Genomic DNA, 21,974 nt, shown 5'->3' on the forward strand with positions numbered 1-21,974 from the left:
TACTGGGAACACACTGCCAAGTATGAGACTTAAACTTAAGAGCGATTTTATGTTGGAAGCATAAGGGACTTGGCCTGCATTTAACGTAGGGCATCCAACTTGCTTATAGTCCACCGTGATTCTAAGTTATTTCCTGAACTGTGAAAAAACTGCCACTTATGAGACTTCACCTTATGAGCGATGAAACGTTTTGGAAGTCTAAGGGACTTGGTGTGCATTTCATTCCGAGTATCCAACTTGCCTAGAGTCCGTTCTTGTTCTAACTTCTTTCCTCAACTGGGAAAATACTGCAAGAATGGGTTTCGTACTAAGCGGGTTTATATATTTTGGAAGTATAAGCCCATTGGTGAGCACTTAACTCAGAGTCTCCAACCTGCCCAGAGTCTGCCCTTGTTTAACACTTTTCCTCAACTGGGAAAACAGTGCCATTTATGAGTTTTGTGTTAAGTACCTTTATAGGTTTTGGAAGCATAAGTGCCTTCACTTGAACTAAACTCAGAGTATCCAACATGCTTATAGTCTGCCCTTGTTCTAGGATCTTTCCTTACCTGGGAACACACTGCCACTTATGAGACTTAACCTTAAGAGCGATTATACGCTTTGGAAGCATAAGGGACTTGGCCTGCACTTACCTTAGAGTATCTAACTTTCCAATAGTGCCCGCTTGTTCTAACTTCTTTTCACAACTGGTAACACACTGCCACTTATAAATCTTCACCTTAAGATCGAGTTTATGTTTTGGAAGCATAAGCTCTTTGCGTGCACTTAACTCAGAGTATCCAACATGCTTACAGTCCGCCCATGTTCTAAGTTCTTTCCTTTGCTGGGAACACACTGCCACTTATGAGACTTAGCATTAAGAGCGATTATACATTTCAGAAGCATTAGGGAGTTGGCATGCACTTAACTTAGAGTATCCAACTTGATTATACTCCACCCTTGTTCTAAGTTCTTTCCTCATCTCGGAACACACTGCCAGTTATGCGACTTAACCTTAAGAGCAATTATATATTTTGGAAGCATAATGTCCTTGGCGTGCAGTTAACTCAGAGTATCCAACCGTCCTAGAGTCTGTCCATTTTCTTTATTTTTTCCTCAAGTGGGAACACACTGCCATTTATGAGTGTTTGCCTTAAGAGCGATTATACCTTTTCGAAGCATAAGGGCCTTTGTGTGCACTTAACTCAGAGTATCCAAGTGGTCTAGAGACCTTCCTTGTTCTAACTTCTTTTCTAACTTCTAACATCCAAGTGGTCTAGAGACCTTCCTTGTTCTAACTTCTTTCCTCAACCTGGAACTCACTGCCACATATGAGTGTTAGCCTTTAGAACAATTATATGTTTTAGAAGCATAAGTGCCTTGGTGTGCTCTTAACTCAGAGTATCCAACCGGCCTAGAGTTGTTAGGGTATGGAGTTGACCACCCCTCAATGAGACAGAGAACACTCTCAATAATGCAAGTCACACAGCGAGGTTTATTTCCAGCCAGCTGGGGTCCAAGTTTCTGCCCAGCACAGCGGGTTTCAACAAGGAACCCAAGCACTGAAAGCCAAGGATTTATATAGCATTTTCAAGGCACTTTTTCATAGCTACATACATACATTGTGCCGCACTTTGACAGTTTAACTTTGTTTAACTTCTTGCCACCCCGGCATCACCCTGGAGGTTAAGTGAGATTTAGGTTCAGAAGACATTTATTTACCCTTCCCTCCGCCACAAGCTCCTTCAGTTTTATGGTGGGGAGGGCGACCGTAGGCCTCAAGGAACTGAGCTATTTGTCTCTGGGAATTGGGCTATTGAGAAGATGGCTTCTTTGTTGTAAATCACTAGGACATGTATAAACTGAGGGAGACTCCTGCCTTGCAGTTTTGTGATCTCTGCAAGTTAACTATTTGTTTTTTATTAACATCTGGTCCCTGTGGCACCACCACCTAACCGCCCTGGTGGTATATGATTAAGTTGTTTCCCCAGGTGTTAGCTAGTTTCTCTCATCTCAAGTCACGTACCCAGTATCGGCCTGTTAGGGATGTTCAGTAAAGTGGCCTCCCGGCCTTCAGGATGGCCATTCTTATGCTAACCCACTCTTACAGTGCAAGGTGCCAGCTTTTGCTTTGTCAAGATGGCTGTACGTATGTCAGGGCTACACTCAGGTGGGTACAGCCATGTTTTTCTTGGCCTCCACACCTGGAGCTGGATTCCAGGACTTGTTTTTAAGTCCCCTGGGGGGAAGGGGAGCAGGGACCGTTTAAGGGTTAAACAACAAATTTATTGTTTAACCTCAATGGAAGCCTCTGGCTAAAATAGAAATATAAAATAGGTCCTACATTCCCCCCTTTTCTTTGGAGATTAGTCAAATCTTTGACTCTTCAGCCAGTTCTATACTCCCATTTAACACCTGCTAGGCTGTTTTAATGACTTCAGTGTGATTTACCCAGGAACAGTATTTCTCTCCCAGTGTTATGAAGAGCCCCCCCTTCCTTTTATTAGAACCAGTAAGTTAAGCCCCCCTTTTTATTTTGCAATTGCTTATACCTCCTGCCTATATCTTAACAACAGGGGCAACCATGAATTTAATGAACTCATTGTTTTTTTGAGTCTTACTTTTAGTCCAGGATCAGTGGAGTCCATCAGCAGCGGCTTCCACCTCTGGGGGGCATTCTCTTCTCGGTTCATGTGATGTGACCTGCCTGAATCCAGGCCCTGATGCATTCTACTATTATTGCTGTGGGGGTGGTCAGGATGACAGTAAATGGTCCCTTCCAGTGGGACTTCAGGTTTTCCTCTTCGTATCCAGACCAAATCTCTGGGTTGGTAGGGGTGTGGCTCCACCTCCGTCTCTGCCCCAGTGTGGGCAGTCCAGATCCCTGCATGGGCTCGCTTTAAGACAGACTGTCATGCCTGCAGTGACTGGAGTACAGACTGATCAGTCATTTCTGCTATAGCAACCTCTTGTAATTGAGGCCGGGTGGGGGGGGTCTCCCGAACATTATTTCAAATGGGGTCACCTTATTTAAGTAGGGTGTACATCGTCCCCTGTGGAGGGCAAAGGGAAGGACATCTACCCATCCACCGCCAGTCTCCGGAATTAACTTTGTCAAAATTTCTTTAAGAGTCCGATTCATTCTTTCTGTTTTCCTGGGGCTGGTAGGCACAATGTAGTTTCCAATTAGTGCCTATAGCTTTGGCCAATACCTGTGAGACCGAACTCACAAATGCAGGGTCATTGTCTGATCTGATCACAAGAGGTGACCCAAACCTCTAGTAGCTTTTTGGTTACCATTGCTGCCATCTCATGTTTGGCAGAAAAAAAGCCTTTACCCAGCCTGAAAAGGTATCTACTAAAACGAACATCTACTTGTGCCCATATTTTCCCAGTTTCATCTCTGTAAAATCTATTTCCCAATAAATTCCTGGTTCCTTACTTCTTTCCCTTTTCCCTCTTCCCATTTTAGTTCCTCCAGCATTTACCGCCTGACATTGAGCACATCTATCAACCATATCTTGAGCCAAACGCCCTAATTGAGAAACCTGAAACTGCTTGTCCATAAGCTCCTTAAGCTTGTGTGTCCCCAGATGAGTGTCCTGATGTATTTGGCTTAGCCCAATCTCCTTCATAGTCTAATTTAGTCCACTTCTGTAAATATACCTGCATTTTGGACCAGGAGGGCCATGGCAGCAATTATGCAGAGGCAAGGGGGAAGCCAGCTGCTACTGGATCCAGTTTCTTGCTAAGATAGGCTACAGGCCTTTGCTAAGGCCCCAGAGTCTGAGTCAAAACTCCTTTAGTCATCCCTGCTTTCCATCCACATACAAGTGGAAGGGCTTGGTAATGTCTGGGATGGCCAATACTGGGGCACTCAAGAAGGCTGTTTGTCTAGGGCCAATCGACTGGCAAAGGCAAGAACCTTTACATGAGTTATCATGTAACTTCTCTGAAGTTTACCTTAAGCTGTCTAGTTTAGGTAAACAAACCTTTAATAACAATCCACTTTGGGATTTAACACCCATAAAGGCATGTTATTAAAACATAATTTTTCTCTCTAAAATAACCCTCATTTCCAGAGATAGCCAAATCAGGACTAACTTACTTGAAAAACAAGTCCAGTTTTAACAAACTTGGCCTAATTATTTACATAAGCTCAGCAAGAACAGTGAGTGTGACCGTATAGATCTTTTTGAATCTGCTTTGCTGGAACTTTTTAGAAGGAATCTCTAGGTTGAACTTTTAGTAGCCTCTCCAGGCCAGAAGCCAAGCCACGTACTTGCCATCAGACATGCCTGTAATCCCTGTCAACTTGGGCAACCTGAAGCCCTGCCCCTGCCAGGGAGTGACATTCTTTACTCACCTGGTAAGGCTTCTGGGAACTCTGTAAGCAAGGTATCAGGCCAATAGTTCCAAAGGGCTTTATGGCTCCAGGTTTCATAAAGTCAACCTTCATTCCTTTAAACTGTCTGGTCATATCTGAGTCTTTTCAAATATGACATCCCAGTCAAAGCCTTGGTAAAATAACCAGTTTCCAATGCTGTCCTGTTACAAGGAGAACAGATTCTTATTGAACTTATGCAAATGAATGATTGTCAAGGAAGAAAGAATACTTGCTGAGACCTTTTGGTTTCAGAGGGTCCAGACAGAGAGAAAAGTTGAATGCCTTGATTTGTTTACAAATGAATCCTTTTACATCTCTATAAGTTACAGTTAACTTAAGGAAAAAGTATCCCTAGTCTAGAGGAGCAAACATTACAGAACCAGTAATGTTTAAAATAAGACAAAACATTAAGAGACACAACACTATAACCTTTCAGTTCATCTAGTCCCATGTTACTAATTCTGGTTTAGTCCGAAGGTAGCCCTTACTTCTGTAAATCTTTACCCATTTCAGTACCCAGGATTTTAACATATCAAAGACCTGTATTTGTCCTGAAATTCTTCCCATAGGAATTTCCTTTAAGGCGGAATTCATCTTACAAGAGAACTAAAACAATCGCAAATGACAAAAACTCAGAATAGATATGGTTAAATATCAAGTGATGACCCTTATCAAAACATTAAATTCTAGTAAATGTATAGAACCTCTTGAGTAGCTACAGCATTTACCCAAGGTTTATCATTGGTTTAGCAGCCCTTACTGAGTAACTTAGTATATCAAGGGAAAGTCTTAGGAGTCAAAAAGACCTCATTTACAATTTAGATCTTGTCAACAATTGCTAAAACCTTAGAAAGTTTTAAAACACATGCCTAAATATAATTAGGGATGTTAAACACCTGATAAAACAAAACATAGAAACTGAATTTTCTGGGCAGGCAGAGAAAACCATAACATTTTTTTTTAACAGATCAATTAACCTAAGAAACTTTGCCCTTTTCAACAGAGAGAAAACCAGCTTTTTATACCAGTGTCTTTCCTTTTTTATTTTTTTTCTAAGATAGTGAGTTCTCAGGGTTTCCCTCCCATCCTAAATGATGTCCAGACAAAGGGAGGGGGATCTTTCAGATGCTGTCCTGCTCGCGTCCCTCAGGGAACTTAGGAGCATCTTAGATAAGGTCTGTCCGTAGAAACCCTGGACCAGGCTACTCCGTGGAGTAGATGACCGTTATGCCATATGATGCGCCGCGAGACTCAGGGTGCAGCCCACTCAGAATCGGTTTTCCTATTAAGCGGGATTATACGTTTTGGAAGCATAAGCGAATTGGCGATCACAGAACTCAGAGTCTCCAAGCAGCATAGAGTCCGCCCTTGTTCTAACACATTTCCTCAACTGGGAAATCACTGCCCTTTATGAGTGTTCGCCTTAAGAGCGTTTATAGGTTTTGGAAGCATAAAGGCCTTCACTTGGACTTAACTCAGAGTATCCAACATGCTTATAGTCTGACCTTGTTCTAAGTTCTTTCCTGAATTGGAAACACACTGCCACTTAGGAGACTTAACCTTAAGAGCGATTATACATTTTGGAAGCATAAGGTACTTGGCGTGCACTTACCTTAGAGTATCCAACTTGCCTAGAGTTTGCCCATGTTCTAACTTCTTTCCACAATTGGGAACAAACTGCCACATATGAATCTTCACCTTAAGAAGGAGTTTACGTTTTGGAAGCATAAGCGTTTTTGCCGGCACTTAACTCAGAGTATCCAACAGGCTTGTAGTCCGCCCATGTTCTAAGTTCTTTCATTAATTGGGAACACACTGCCACTTAAGAGACTTAGCCTTAAGAGCGATTATACGTTTCAGAAGCATAAGGGTCTTGTCTTTCACCTAACATAGAGTATCCAACTTGCATATAGTCTGCCTTTGTTCTAAGTTCTTTCCTTTACTGGGAACACACTGCCACTTATGAGACTTAGCCTTAAGAGCGATTTTATGTTTTGGAAGCTTAAGGGATTGGCCTGCATATAACTTAGAGCATCCAACTTTCTTATAGTCCGCCCTTGTTCTAAGTTCTTTCCACCACTGGGAAAAAACGGCCACTTATGAATCTTCACCTTAAGATCAAGTTTGTTTTGGAAGCATAAGCGTTTTAGCCTGCACTTACTTAACTCAGAGGATCAACATTCCTGTAGTCTGCCCATGTTTTAAGTTCCTTCCTTAATTGGGAACGCACTGACACTTAAGAGAGTTAGCCTTAAGAGCGATTATACGTTTCGGAAGCATAAGGGTCTTGGCGTGCACTTAAATTAGAGTATCCAACTTGCCTATAGTGCGCCCTTGTTCTAAATTCTTTCCACCACTGGGAACAAACGGCCACTTTGAATCTTCACCTTAAGATTGAGTTTACATTTTGGAAGCATAAGCGTCTTTGCCTGCACTTAACTCAGAGTATCCAACAGGCTTGTAGTCCGCCCATGTTCTAAGTTCTTTCATTAATTGGGAACACACTGCCACTTAAGAGACTTAGCCTTAAGAGCGATTATACGTTTCGGAAACATAAGGGCCTTGTCTTTCACTTAACATAGAGTATCCAACATGCATATATCCCTCCCTTGTTCTAAGTTCTTTTCTTTACTGGGAACACACTGCCACTTATGAGACTTAGCCTTAAGAGTGATTTTATGTTTTGGAAGCTTAAGGGATTGGCCTGCATATAACTTAGAACATCCAACATGCTTATAGTCCGCCCTTGTTCTAAGTTCTTTCCACCACTGGGAAAAAACGGCCACTTATGAATCTTCACCTTAAGATTGAGTTTATGTTTTGAAAGCATAAGCGTCTTAGTCTGCACTTAACTCAGAGGATCCAACATTCCTGTAGTCCGCCCATGTTCTAAATTCCTTCCTTGATTGGGAACACACTGCCACTTAAGAGAGTTAGCCTTAAGAGCGATTATACGTTTCTGAAAAATAAGGGTCTTGGCGTGCACTTAAATTAGAGTATCCAACTTGCCTATAGTGCGCCCATGTTCTAACTTCTTTCCACAACTGGGAAAGATTGCCAATTATGAATCTTCACCTTAATATCCAGTTTACATTTTGGAAGCAAAAGCGTCTTTCTGTGCACTTAACTCAGAGTATCCAACTTGGTTATAGTCCGCCTGTGTTCTAAGATCTTTCCTGAACTGGGAACACACTGCCACTCATGAGACTTAACCTTAAGAGCGATTTTATGTTTTGGAATCATAAGGGACTTGGCCTGCATTTTACTTAGAGCATCCAACTGCTTATAGTCTGCCCTTGTTCTAAGTTCTTTCCTGAACTGGGAACACACTTCCACTTAGGAGAATTAACCTTAAGAGCGATTATAGGTTTTGGGAGCATCAGGGACTTGGTGTGAACTTATTTCAGAGTATCCAACATACCTAGAGTCCGTCCTTATTCTAACTTCTTTCCTCAACTGGGAAAACATAGCCAGAATCGGTTTTTGTATTAAGCGGGATTATAGGTTTTGGAAGCATAAGCGCATTGGCCAGCACTGAACTCAGAGTCTCAAACCTGCCTAGAGTCCACTGTTGTTCTATCACATATCCTCAACTAGGAAAACACTGCTATGTATGAGTGTTTGCCTTAAGTGCGTTGATAGGTTTTGGAAGCATAAGGGCCTTCACTTGAACTTAACCCAGAGTATCCAACATGCTCATAGTCTGCCCTTGTTCTGAGATCTTTCCTCACCTGGGAACACACTGCCACTTATGAGACTTAACCTTAGGAGTGACTATAACTTTTGGAAGCATAAGGTAGTTGGCGTGCACTTAACTTAGAGTATCCAACTTACCTCTAGTGGGTCCATGTTCTAACTTCTTTCCACAACTGGGAACAAATTGCCACATAATAATCTTCACCTTAAGATCGAGTTTACGTTTTGGAAGCATAAGGGACTTGGCATCCACTTAACTTGGACTATCCAACTTGCCTATAGTGCGCCCTTGTTCTTACTTCTTTCCACCACTGGGAACAAATGGCCACTTATGAATCTTCACCTTAAGATCGAGTTTATATTTTGGAAGCATCAGCGTCTTTGCCTGCACTTAACTCAGAGGATCCAACATTCTTGTAGGCCGTCCATGTTCTAAATTCTTTCCTGAACAGGGAACACACTGCTATTCATGAGACTTAACCTTAAGAACGATTATAAGTTTTGGAAGCATAAGGGACTTGGCCTGCATTTTACTTAGAGCATACAACTTGATTATAGTCCGCCCTTGTTCTAAGTTATTTCCTGAACTGGGAACACACTGCCATTCATGAGACTTAACGTTAAGAGCGATTATACGTTTAGGAAGCATAAGAGAATTGGCCTGCATTTTATTCAGAGCATCCAACTTGCTTATATTCCGCCCTTGTTCTAAGTTCTTTCCTGAACAGGGAACACACTGCCACTTATGAGATTTAACCTTAAGTGTGATTATATTTATTGGAAGCATAAGGGACTGGGCATGCACTTAACTCAATGTATCCAAGTGGGTGATAGTCCACCATTGTTCTAATTTATTTCCTAAACTGGGAACACGCTGCCATATATGGCTATTCACGTTAGGAGCGATTATATGCTAGAAGCATAAGGGACTTGGTATGCACTTACCCTAGAGTATCTCACTTGCCTACAGGGTGCCCTGGTTCTAACTTCTTTCCACAACTGGGAACACACTGCCACATATGAATCTCCATATTAAAATCAAGTTTACGTTTTGGAAGCATAAGCGTCTTTGCGTGAACTTAACTCAGAGTTTCCAATAAGCTTATAGTCTGCCCTTGTTCTAAGTTATTTCCTTAACAGGGAACACACTGCCACTTATGAGCCTTAACCTTAAGTGTGATTATATGTTTTGGAAGCATAAGGGACTGGGCATGCACTTAACTATGTTTATCCAAACGACGGCTTACAGTCTGCCCTCGTTCTAACTTCTTTCCACAACTGTGAACACACTGCCACATATGACTATTCACCTTAAGAGCGTTTATACATTTGGAAGCATAAGAGCCTTGGCTTGCACTTAACTTAGAGTATTCAACTTGCTTATAGTCCACCCAAGTTCTAAGTTCTTCCCTGAACTGGGAACATATTGCCATTCATGAGACTTAACCTTTTAAGTTATAAGATTATAAGTTTTGGAAGTTAAGATTATAAGTTTTGGAAGCATAAGAGACTTGGCCTGCATTTAACTTAGAGCTTCCAACTTGCTTATAGTCTGCCCTTGTTCTAAGTTCTTTCCTGAATTGGAAACACACTGCCACTTAGGAGACTTAACCTTAAGAGTGATTATAAGTTTTGGAAGCCTAAGGGATTGGTGTGCACTTAATTCAGTGTAACCAACTTGCATAGAGTCCGTTCTTGTTCTAACTACTTTCCTCAACAGGGAAAACACAGCCAGAATCGGTTTTCATATTAAGCGGGATTTTACGTTTTGGAAGCAGAAGCACATTGGCGAGCACTGAACTCAGAGTCCCCAACCTGCCTAGAGTCCGCCCTTGTTCTAACACATTTCCTCAACTGGGAAAACATTGCCATATGAGTGTTCATATTCGGTGTGTTTGTAGGTTTTGGAAGCATAAGGGCCTTCACTTGAACTTAACTCAGAGTATACAACGTGCTTAGAGTCTGCCCTTTTTGTAAGATCTTTCCTCACCTGGGAACTCACTGCCACTTAGGAGACTTAACCTTAAGAACGATGATACGTTTTGGAAGCACAAGGGACTTGGCGTGCACTTACCTTAGAGTATGCAACTTGCCTATAGTGCGGCCTGGTTCTAACTTCTTTTTTTTTTTTTTTAATTTTATTTTTTTTATTTGTTTATTTACAGCATAACAGTGTTCATTGTTTTGGCGTCACACCCAGTGCTCCATGCCGTACGTGCCCTCCCTATTACCCACCACCTGGTTTCTCAACCTCCCACCCCCATGCCCCTTCAAAACCCTCTGGTTGTTTTTCCAGAGTCCATAGTCTCTCATGGTTCATCTCCCCTTCCAGTTTCCCTCAACTCCCTCTCCTCTCCATCCCCCCATATCCTCCATGTTATTTGTTATGCTCCACAAATAAGTGAGACCATATTATACTTGACTCTCTGCTTGACTTATTTCGCTCAGCATAATTTCTTCCAGTCCCCTGGTTCTAACTTCTTTTCACAACTGGGAACAAACTGCCACATATGAATCTTCACTTCATATCGAGTTTACATTTTGGAAGCATAATGTTCTTGGCGTGCACTTAACTAGAGTAAGCAACGTGCCTATAGTGCGCCCATGTTCTAACTTCTTTCCACAACTGGGAACAAACTGCCACTTATGAATCTTTACCTTAAGAATGAGTTTACATTTGGACGCATAAGCATCTTTGTGAGCCCTTAACTCAGAGTATCCTACAAGCTTATAGTCCGCCCTTGTTCTATATTCTTTCCTTAACTGGGAACACACTGCCACTTAGGAGACTTCACCTTAAGTGCGATTATATGTTTTGGAGCATAACGGACTGGGTGTGCACTTAACTCAGAGTATCCAACTCGTTAGAGTCCACCCTTGTTCTAATTTCTTTCCTCAACTGGGAACACACTGCCATATATGACTATTCGCCTTTAGAGCATTTATACATTTTGAAAGCATAAGGGCCTTGGCTTGCACTTAACTTAGAGTATCCAACTTGTTTATAGTCCGCCCTTGTTCTAAGTTCTTTCCTGATCTGGGAACAGACTGCTTCTCTAAGACTTAACCTTAAGTGTGAATATAAGTTTTGGAAGCATAATGTCCTTGGCGTGCACTTAACTCAGAGTATCCAACCGGCCTAGAGTCTGTCCATGTTCTATCTTCTTTCCGCACCTGGGAACACACTGCCATTTATGAGTATTTGCCTTAAGAGCGATTATACCTTTTCGAAGCACAAGGCCTTTGCGTGCACTTAACTCAGAGTATCCTAGTGGTCTAGAGACCGTCCTTGTTCTACCTTCTTTCCTCAACTGGGAACTCACTGCCACATATGAGTGTTAGCCTTTAGAGCGATTATATGTTTTAGAAGCATAAGGGCCTTGGCGTGCTCTTAACTCAGGGTATCCAACTGGCCAAGAGTTGTTAAGGTACGGAGTTGACCACCCCTCAGTGAGACAGAGAACACTCTCGATAATGCAAGTCACACAGCGAGGTTTATTTCCAGCGGGTGTTTCAACAGATTTCACAAGTTTCAACCCGGCGCAACGGGTTTCAACAAGGACCCCGAGCACTCAATGCCAAGGGTTTATACAGCATTTTCATTTTTCATAGCTACATACATATCTTGTGCCGCACTTTGACAGTTTAACTTTGTTTAACTTCTTGCCACCCCAGCGTCACCCTGGCAGTTAAGTGAGATTTAGGTTCAGAAGACATTTAACTTTATTTACCCTTCCTTCCGCCTCAAGCTCCTTCAGTTTTATGGTGGCGAGGGTGACGTTCAGCCTCAAGGAACTGGGCTATTTGTCTCTGGGAATTGGGCTATTGAGAAGATGGCTTCTTTGTTGTAAATCACTAGGACATGTATAAACTGAGGGAGACTCCTGCCTTGCAGTTTTGTGATCTCTGCAAGTTAACTATTTGTTTTTTATTAACATCTGGTCCCTGTGGCACCACCACCTAACCGCCCTGGTGGTATATGATTAAGTTGTTTTCCCAGGTGTTAGCTAGTTTCTCTCATCTCAAGTCACGTACCCAGTATCGGCCTGTTAGGGATGTTCAGTAAAATGGCCTCCTGGCCTTCAGGATGGCCATTCTTATGCTAACCCACTCTTACAGTGCAAGGTGCCAGCTTTTGCTTTGTCAAGATGGCTGTACGTATGTCAGGGCTACACTCAGGTGGGTACAGCCATGTTTTTCTTGGCCTCCACACTTGGAGCTGGATTCCAGGACTTGTTTTTAAGTCCCCTGGGGGGAAGCGGAGCAGGGACAGTTAAAGGATTAAACAGCAAAGTTATTATTTAACCTCAATGGAAACCTCTGGCTAAAATAGAAATATAATATAGGTCCTACAGAGCCAGTCCTAGTTCTAACTTCTTTCCTCAACAGGGAACACTCTGCCATTTATGAGTATTCGTCTTAAGAGCGATGATACATTTTGGAAGCAAAAGGGCCTTGGAGTGCACTTAACTCCGTGTATCCCTCCTGCCTAGAGTCCATCCTTGTTCTACCTTCTTTCCTCAACTGGGAAAAACCTGCCATTTATGAGTGTTCGCCTTAAGCAGGATTACATGTTTTGGAAGCATAAAGGCCTCGGCCTGCACTTATCTCCGAGTATCCACCTGCCTAGCGTCCGTCCTTGTTCTAACTTCATTCTTCAACTGGGAAAACATTGCAATTTATCAATGTTCGCCCAATGAGTGATTATAGCTTTTGGAAATATAAGGGCCTTGACATGCACTTAACTCAGAGTATCCACACTGTCTAGAGTCCGTCCTTGTTCTAACTTGTTTCCCAAACTGGGAAAACACTGCCATTTTATGAGTTTTTGTATTAAGCGGGATTTTAGGCTTTGGAAGCATTAGGGCCTTGGGGTGCACTAAAATCAGAGTATCCAACCAGCTTAGAGTCCCTTCTTGTTCTAACTTCTTTTCTCAACCTGAAAAACTCTGCCCCATATGAGTGTTAGCCAAAAGAGCGATTATAGGTTTTGGAAGGATAAGGGCTTTGGCATGTACTTAACTCAGACTATCAAGCCTGCCTAGCGTTCCTCATTGTTCTACCTTCTTTCCTCAACTGGGAAAACACTGCGAGAATGGGTTTTCATACTAAGCGGGGTTTTACATTTTGGAAGCAGGAGGACATTGGCGAGCACTAAATTCAGAGTCTCCAACCAGTACGTTTGTAGGTTTTCGAAGCATAAGGACCTTCACATGAACTTAACTCAGAGTATCCATCATGCTTATACTCTGCCCTTGTTCTAAGATATTTCCTCACCTGGGAACTCACTGCCAATTAGGAGACTTAACCTTAAGAGCGATTATACGTTTTGGAAGCATAAGGGACTTGGTGTGCACTTTCCTTAGAGTATCTAACTTGCCTATAGTGCGGCCTGGTTCTAACTTCTTTCCACAACCGGGAACAAACTGCCACATATGAATCTTCACTTCAGATGGAGATTACGTTTTGGAAGCATAAGGGTCTTGGCCTGCACTTACCTTAGAGTAACCTACTTGCCTATAGTGTGGCCTGGTTCTAACCCTTTCCACTACTGGGAACAAACTGCCACATATGTATCTTCACTTCAAATTGAGTTTACATTTTGGAAGCATAAGGGTCATGGCCTGGACTTAAATTAGAGTAGGCAACTTGCCCATAGTGCGCCCAGGTTCTAACTTCTTTCCACAACTGGGAACAAACTGCCATTTACGAATATTCACCTCAATATCGCGTTTACGTTTTGGAAGCATAGGTGTCTCTGTGTGCCCTTAACTCAGAGTATCCAACAAGCTTCTAGTCCACCCTTGTTCTAAATTTTTCCTTAACTGGGAACACACTGCCACTGATGAGACATAACCTTAAATGCGATTATACATTTTGGAAGCATAAGGGCCTGGACGTGCACTTAACTCAGAGTATCCAACTGGATTCTAGTCTGCCCTTGTTCTAAGTTCTTTCCTGAACTGGGAACACACGGCCGCATAGGCCTCTTCGCCTTAAGAGCGTTTATACGTTTTGGAAGCATAAGGGACTGGACGTGCACGTAACTCAGAGGATCCAACTGGCTTCTAGTCTGCCCTTGTTCTAAGTTCTTTCCTGAACTGGGAACTCAAGTCCACATAGGCCTCTTTGCTTTAAGAGCGTTTATAGGTTTTGGAACCCTAAGGGCCTTAGCCTGCATTTTACTTAGAGCTTCCAACTTGCTTATAATCCGCCTTTGTTCTAAGTTCTTTCCTGACCTGCGAACACACTGCCACTAATGAGACTTCACCTTAAGAGCGATGATATGTTTTGGAAGTCTAAGGGACTTGGTGTGCACTTCATTCAGAGTATCCAACGTTCAGAATGGCATTAAAAGTATAGATTGCTCTAGGCAGTATACACATTTTAACAATGTTTATTCTTCTAATCCAAGAGCATCAAACGGTCTTCCATCTTTTTGTGTCTTCTTCAATTTCTTTCATGAGTGTTCTGTTGTTCCTCGAGTACACGTCCTTTACTTCTTTGGTTAGTTTATTCCCAGGTATCTTATGGTTTTGATGGTAGAGTAAATGGAATCGATACTCTAATTTCCCTTTCTGTATTTTCAATGTTAGTGTATAAGAAAGCCACTGATTTCTATACATTGACTTTGTATCCTGCCACGTTACTGATTTGCTGTATGGGTTCTAGTAGTTTGGGGGTGGAGTCCTTGGTGTTTTCCATATAAAGAATCATGTCTTCTGCGAAGAGAGAGAGTTTGACTTCTTCCTTGCCAATTTGGATACTTTTTATTTCTCTTTGTTGTCTGATTGCCGTTGCTAGGACTTCTAATACTATGTTGAACAAGAGTGGAGAGAGTGGGCATACTTGTCGTTTTCCTGAATTCAACGGGAAGGCAATGTGCCTACAATCCTTCCTTGTTCTAACACCTTTCCTCAACTGGGAAAACACTGCCATTTAGGAGTGATCATCTTCAGGGCGTTTGTAGGTTTTGGAAGCATGAGGGCCCTCACTTGATTTTAACTCAGAGTGTCCAACATGTTTCTAGTCTGCCCTTGTTCTAAGATCTTTCTTCACCTGGGAACTCACTACCACTTAGAAGACTTAACCTTAAGAGCGATTATAGGTTTTGGAAGCATAAGGGACTTGGCATGCAGTTACCTTAGACGCTCCAACTTGCCTATAGTGCGGCCTTGTTCTAAATTCTTTCCACAACAGGGCACAAACTGCCACATATGAATCATCACTTCAGATCGAGTTTACGTTTTGGAAGCATAAGGGTCTTGGCCTGTACTTACCTTAGAGTATGCAACTTGCCTATAGTGTGCCCAGGTTCTATCTTCTTTCCACAACTGGGAACACACAGCCACATATGAATCTTCACTAAAGTTCGAGTTTCTGTTTTGGAAGCATAAGGGTCTTGGCGTGCCCTTATCTTAGAGAATGCAACTTCGCTATAGTGCGCCCATGTTCCAACTTCTTTCCACAACTGGGAACAAACTGCCATTTTTGAGTCTTCACTGTAAGATCGCGTTTACCTTTTGGAAGCTTAAGCGTCTTTGTGTGCCCTTCACTCAGAGTATCCAACAAGCTTCTAGTCCGCCCTTGTTCTAAATTGTTTCCTTAACTGGGAAAACACTGCCTCTTTTGAGACTTAACCTTAAGTGAGATTCTATGTTTTGGAAGCATAAGGGACTGGGTGCACTTAATTTAGAGTATCCAACTGGCTTATAGTCTGCCCTTGTTCTAAGTTCTTTCCTGACCTGGGAACATACTGCCAATCAATAGACTTAACTTTAAGTGCGATTATTGGCTTTGGAAACATAAGGGACTGGATGTGCACTAAACTCAGAGTATCCAACTGGCTTATAGTCTTCCCTTGTTCAAAGTTCTTTCCTGAACTGGGAACATACTACCACTCATGAGACTTAACCCTAAGTGCGATTATAGGCTCAGAAGCATAAGGGACTGGACGTGCACTTAACTCAGAGTATCCAACTGGCATACAGTCTGCCCTTGTTCTAAGTTCTTTCCTGAACTGGGAACACACGGCCGCATAGGCCTCTTTGCCTAAGAGCGTTTATACGTTTTGGAAGCATAAGGGACTGCACGTGCATGTAAATCAGAGTATCCAACTGGCCTATAATCTGCCCTTGTTCTAAGTACTTTCCTGAACTTGGAACACACGGCCTCATAGACCTCTTCACCTTAAGAGCGTTTATTAGTTTTGGATGCCTAAGGGCCTTAGCCTGCATTTTACTTAGAGCTTCCAACTTGCTTATAGTCCGCCTTGTTCTAAGTTATTTCCTGAACTGCGAACACACTGCCACTAATTATACTTCACCGTAAGAGAGATGAAACGTCTTGGAAGTCAAAGGAACTTGGTGTGCACTTCATTCAGAGTATCCAACTTGCCTCCAGTCCGTCCTTGTTCTAACTTCTTTCCTCAACTGGGAAAGCACTGCCACAATGGGTTTTCGTATACAGCGGCATGTTACATTTTGGAAGCAGAAGCACATGGGCAAGCACTTAACTCAGAGTCTCCTACCAGCCTAGAGTTCGCCCTGGTTCTAAAACCTTTCCTCAACTGGGAAACCACTGCCATTTAGGAGTATTCATCTTCAGTGCGTTTGTAGGTTTTGGAAGCATAAGGGACTTCACTTGAATTTATCTCACAGTAACCAACATGCCTATAGTCTGCCCTTGTTCTAAGATCTTTGCTCACCTGGGAACTCACTGCCACTTAGGAGACTTAACCTTAAGAGCGATTATAGGTTTTGGAAGCATAAGGGACTTTTCATGAACTTACCTTAGACTATCCAACTTGCCTATAGTGTGGCCTTGTTCTAACTTCTTTCCAGAACTGGCCACAAACTGCCTCATATGAATCTTCACTAAAGATCGTGTTTACGTTTTGGAAGCAGAAGCTTCTTTGGGTGCCCTTAACTCATAGTATGCAACAAGCTTCTAGTCTGCCCTTGTTCTAAATCTTTCTTTAACTGGGAACATACTCCCAATTATGAGACTTAACCTTAAGTGCGTTTATACGTTTTCTAAGCATTAGGGACTGGGCATGCCCATATCTCAGAGTATCCAACTGGCTTATAGTCTGCCTTGTTCTAAGTTCTTTCCTGAACTGGGAACATACTGCCACACTTGAGACTTAACCTTAAGTGCGATTATAGGCTTTGGAAGCATAAGGGACTGAACGTACACTTAACTCAGAGTATCCAACTGGCTTATAGTCTGCCCTTGTTCTAAGTTCTTTCCTGACCTGGGAACATACTGCCAAACATGAGACTTAACTTTAAGTGCGATTATTGGCTTTGGAAGCAAAAGGGACTGGACTTGCACTTAACTCAGAGTATCCAACTGGCTTCTAGTCTGCCCTTGTTTGATGTTCTTTCCTGAACTGGGAACACACGGCCGCATAGGCCTCTTCGCCTAAGAGCGTGTATACGTTTTGGAAGCAATAGGGACTGGACTTGCTCATAACTCAGAGTATCCAACTGGCCTATAGTCTGCCCTTGTTCTAAGTTCTTTCCTGAACTTGGAACACACGGCCGCAAAGACCTCTTCGCATTAAGAGTGTTTATAAGTTTTGGATGCCTAAGGCCCTTAGCCTGCATTATACTGCCACAAATGGGACTTCACCTTAAGAGCGATTATACATTGTGGAAGCATAAGGGACTTGGCATGCCCTTACCTTAGAGTATCCAACTTGCCTATAGTGCGGCCTTGTTCTAACTTCTTTCCACAACTGGGCACAAACTGCCACATATGAATCTTCACTTCAGATCAAGCTTACGTTTTGGAATCATAAGGGTCTTGGTCTGCACGTAACTTCGAGTATTCAACTTGCCTATAGTGCGCCCAGGTTCTAACTTCTTTCCACAACTGGGCACAAACTGCCATTTTTGAATCTTCACCTTAAGATGGCATTTAAGTTTTGGAAGCATAAGCGTCTTTGTGTGCCCTTAACTCAGAGTATACCACGGGCTTATACTCTGCCCTTTTTCTAGGTTCTTTCCTGAACTGGGAACACACGGCTGCATAGGCCTCTTCGCCTTAAGAGTGTTTATACGTTTTGGAAGCATAAAGGACTGGACGTGCACATAACTCAGAATATCCTCTGGCTTATATTCTGCCCTTGTTCTAAGTTCTTTCCTGAACTGGGAACACACAGCCGCATAGCCTTTTTGCATTAAGAGCGTTTATAAGTTTTGGAAACCTAAGGGCCTTAGCCTGCATTTAACTTAGAGCTTCCAACTTGCTTATAAACCGCCTATGTTCTATGTTCTTTCCTGAACTGTGAACAAACTACCACTAATGAGACTTCACCTTAAGAGCGATGATACGTTTCAGAAGTCTAAGGGACTTGGTGTGCCCTTCATTCAGAGTATCCAACTTGCCTACAGTCCGTCCTTGTTCTAACTTATTTTCTCAACTGGGAGAACACTGCCAGAATGGGTTTTCATATTAAGCGGGATTTTACCTTTGGAAGTAGAAGCGCATTGGCGAGCACTTAACTCAGAGTCTCCAACCTGCCTAGAGTCCGCCCTTGTTCTAACACCTTTCCTCAACTGTGAAAACACTGCCATTTATGAGTGTTTGTCTTCAGTGTGTTTGTAGGTTTCGGAAGCATAAGGGCCTTCACTTGAATTTAACTCAGAATGTCCAACATGTTTATAGTCTGCCCTTGTTCTAAGACATTTCCACACCTGGGAACTCTCTGCCACTTAGGAGACTTAACCTTAAGAGTGATTATACATTTTGGAAGCATAAGGGACTTGGCGTGCACGTTTCTTAGAATAACCAACTTGCCTATACAGGGGCCTTGTTCTAAATTCTGTCCGCAACTAGGCACAAACTGCCACATATGAATCTTCACTTCAGATCGAGTTTATGTTTTGGAAGGATGGGGGCCTTGGCCTTCACTAATCTTAGAGTATCCAACTTGCCTATAGTTAGCCCAGGTTCTAACTTCATTGCACAACTGGGAACACACAGCCACATATGAATATTCTCTTCAGATCGAGTTTACGTTTTGGAAGCATAAGGGTCTTGGCCTCACTTAAATAAGAGTAGGCACCTTGCCTCTAGTGCGCCCAGGTTCTAACTTCTTTCCACAACTGGGAAGAAACTGCAATTTACGAATCTTCACCTTAAAATCTAATTTACGTTTTGGAAGCATAAAAGTCTTTGTGGACACTTCACTCAGAGTATCAAACAAGCTTCTAGTCCGCCCTTCTTCTCAATTCTTTCCTTAACTGGGAACACACTGCCATTTAGGAGACTTAACCTTAAGTGCGATTATATGTTTTGGAAGCATAAGGGACTGGACGTGCACTTAACTCAGAGTATCCAACTGACTTATAGTCTGCCCTGGTTCTAAGTTCTTTTCTGAACTGGGAACACATGGCCGCATATGCCTCTTTGCCTTCAGAGCATTTATCCGTTTTGGAAGCATAAGGGCCTCAGCCTGCATTTTACTTAGAGCTTCCATCTTGCTTATACTGCGCCCTTGTTCTAAGTTCTTTCCTGACCTGCGAACACACTGCCACTAATGAGACTTCACCTTAAGAGCGATGATACGTTTCGGGAGTCTAAGGGACTTGGTGTGCCCTTTTTTCAGAGTATCCAACTTGTCTACAGTCCATCCTTGTTCTAACTTCTTTCCTCAACTGGGAAAACACTGCCAGAATGGGTTTTCGTATTCAGCGGGATTTTACGTTTTGGAAGCAGAAGCGCATTGGCGAGCACTTAACTCAGACTCTCCAAACTGCCTAGAGTCCGCCCTTGTTCTAACAACTTCCCTCAACAGGGGAAACACTGCCATTTATGAGTCTTCATATTCAGTGCGTTTGTAGAATTAGGAAGCATAAGGGCCTTCATTTGAACTTAACTTAGAGTATCCAACATACTTATAGTCTGCCCTTGTTCTAAGATCTTTCCTCACCTGGGAACACACTACCACTTAGGAGACTTAACCTTAAGAGCAATTTTATGTTTTGGAAGCATAAGGGACTTGGCATGCACTTAACTTAGAGTATCCAACTTGCCTATCGTGTGGCCTGGTTCTAACTTCTTTCCACAACTGGGTCAAACTGCCACATATGAATCTTCACTTCAGATCGAGATTACGTTTTGGAAGCATAAGGATCTTGGCCTGCACTTAACTTAGAGTATTCAACTTGCCTATAGTGCACCCAGGTTCTAACTTCTTTCCACAACTGGTAACACACAGCAACATACGAATCTTAACTTCAGATCGAGTTTACGTTTTGAAAGCATAAGGGTCTTGGCCTGCACTTAAATTAGAGTAGGCAACTTGCGTATAGTGCGCCCAGGTTCTACTTTCCAAAACTGGGAACAAATTGCCATTTTGGAGTCTTCATTTTAAGATCGCGTTTATGGTTTGGAAGCATAAGCGTCTTTGTGTGGCCTTAACTCAGAGTATCCAATGGGCTTATACTCTGCCCTTTTTCTAGGTTCTTTCCTGAACTGGGAACACATGGCTGCATAGGCCTCTTCGCCTTAAGAGTGTTTATACGTTTTGGAAGCATAAAGGACTGGACGTGCACGTAACTCAGAGTATCCTTTGGTTTATATTCTGCCTTTGTTCTAAGTTCTTTCCTGAACTGGGAACACACGGCCGCATAGCCTTTTTGCATTAAGAGCGTTTATAAGTTTTGGAAACCTAAGGGCCTTAGCCTGCATTTAACTTAGAGCTTCCAACTTGCTTATAATCCGCCTATGTTCTATGTTCTTTCCTGAACTGTGAACACACTACCACTAATGGGACTTCACCTTAAGAGCGATGATACGTTTCAGAAGTCTAAGGGACTTGGTATACCCTTCATTCAGAGTATCCAACTTGCCTACAGTCCGTCCTTGTTCTAACTTCTTTTCTCAACTGGGAGAACACTGCCAGAATGGGTTTTCGTATTAAGCGGGATTTTACGTTTGGAAGCAGAAGCGCATTGGCGAGCACTTAACTCAGAGTCTCCAACCTGTCTAGAGTCCGCCCTTGTTCTAACACCTTTCCTCAACTGTGAAAACACTGCCATTTATGAGTGTTTGTCTTCAGTGTGTTTGTAGGTTTCGGAAGCATAAGGGCCTTCACTTGAATTTAACTCAGAATGTCCAACATGTTTATAGTCTGCCCTTGTTCTAAGACATTTCCACACCTGGGAACTCTCTGCCACTTAGGAGACTTAACCTTAAGAGTGATTATACGTTTTGGAAGCATAAGGGACTGGGCGTGCACTTTTCTGAGAGTAACCAACTTGCCTACACTGGGGACTTGTTCTAACTTCTGTCCGCAACTCGGCAGAAACTGCCACATTGAATCTTCACTTCAGATCGATTTTATGTTTTGGAAGTATAAGGGTCTTGACCTGCACTTATCTTAGAGTATCCAACTTGCCTATAGTGAGCCCAGGTTCTAACTTCATTGCACAACTGGGAACACACAGCCACATATGAATCTTCACTTCAGATCAAGTTTACGTTTTGGAAGCATAATGGTCTTGGCCTGCACTTAAATAAGAGTAGGCAACTTGCCTCTAGTGCGCTCAGGTTCTAACTTCTTTCCACAACTGGGAACAAACTGCCATTTTTGAGTGTTCACTTTAAGATCGTGTTTAAGTTTTGGAAGCATAATCGTCTTTGTGTGTCCTTAACTCAGAGGATCCAACAAGCATCTAGTCCGCACTTGTTTAAATTCTTTCCATAACTAGGAACATACTGCCACTTATGAGACTTAAACTTAAGTGCGATTATACACTTTGGAAGCATAAGGGACTGGACGTGCACTTAACTCAGAGTATCCAACTGGCTTATACTCTGCCCTTGTTATAAGTTCTTTCCTGAACTGGGAACACAAGGCCGCCTAGGCCTTTTCGCTTTAAGAGCATTTATACGTTTT

Source organism: Meles meles, chromosome X (assembly GCF_922984935.1).
Source record: "Meles meles chromosome X, mMelMel3.1 paternal haplotype, whole genome shotgun sequence".
NCBI classification, from domain to species: Eukaryota; Metazoa; Chordata; class Mammalia; order Carnivora; family Mustelidae; genus Meles; species Meles meles.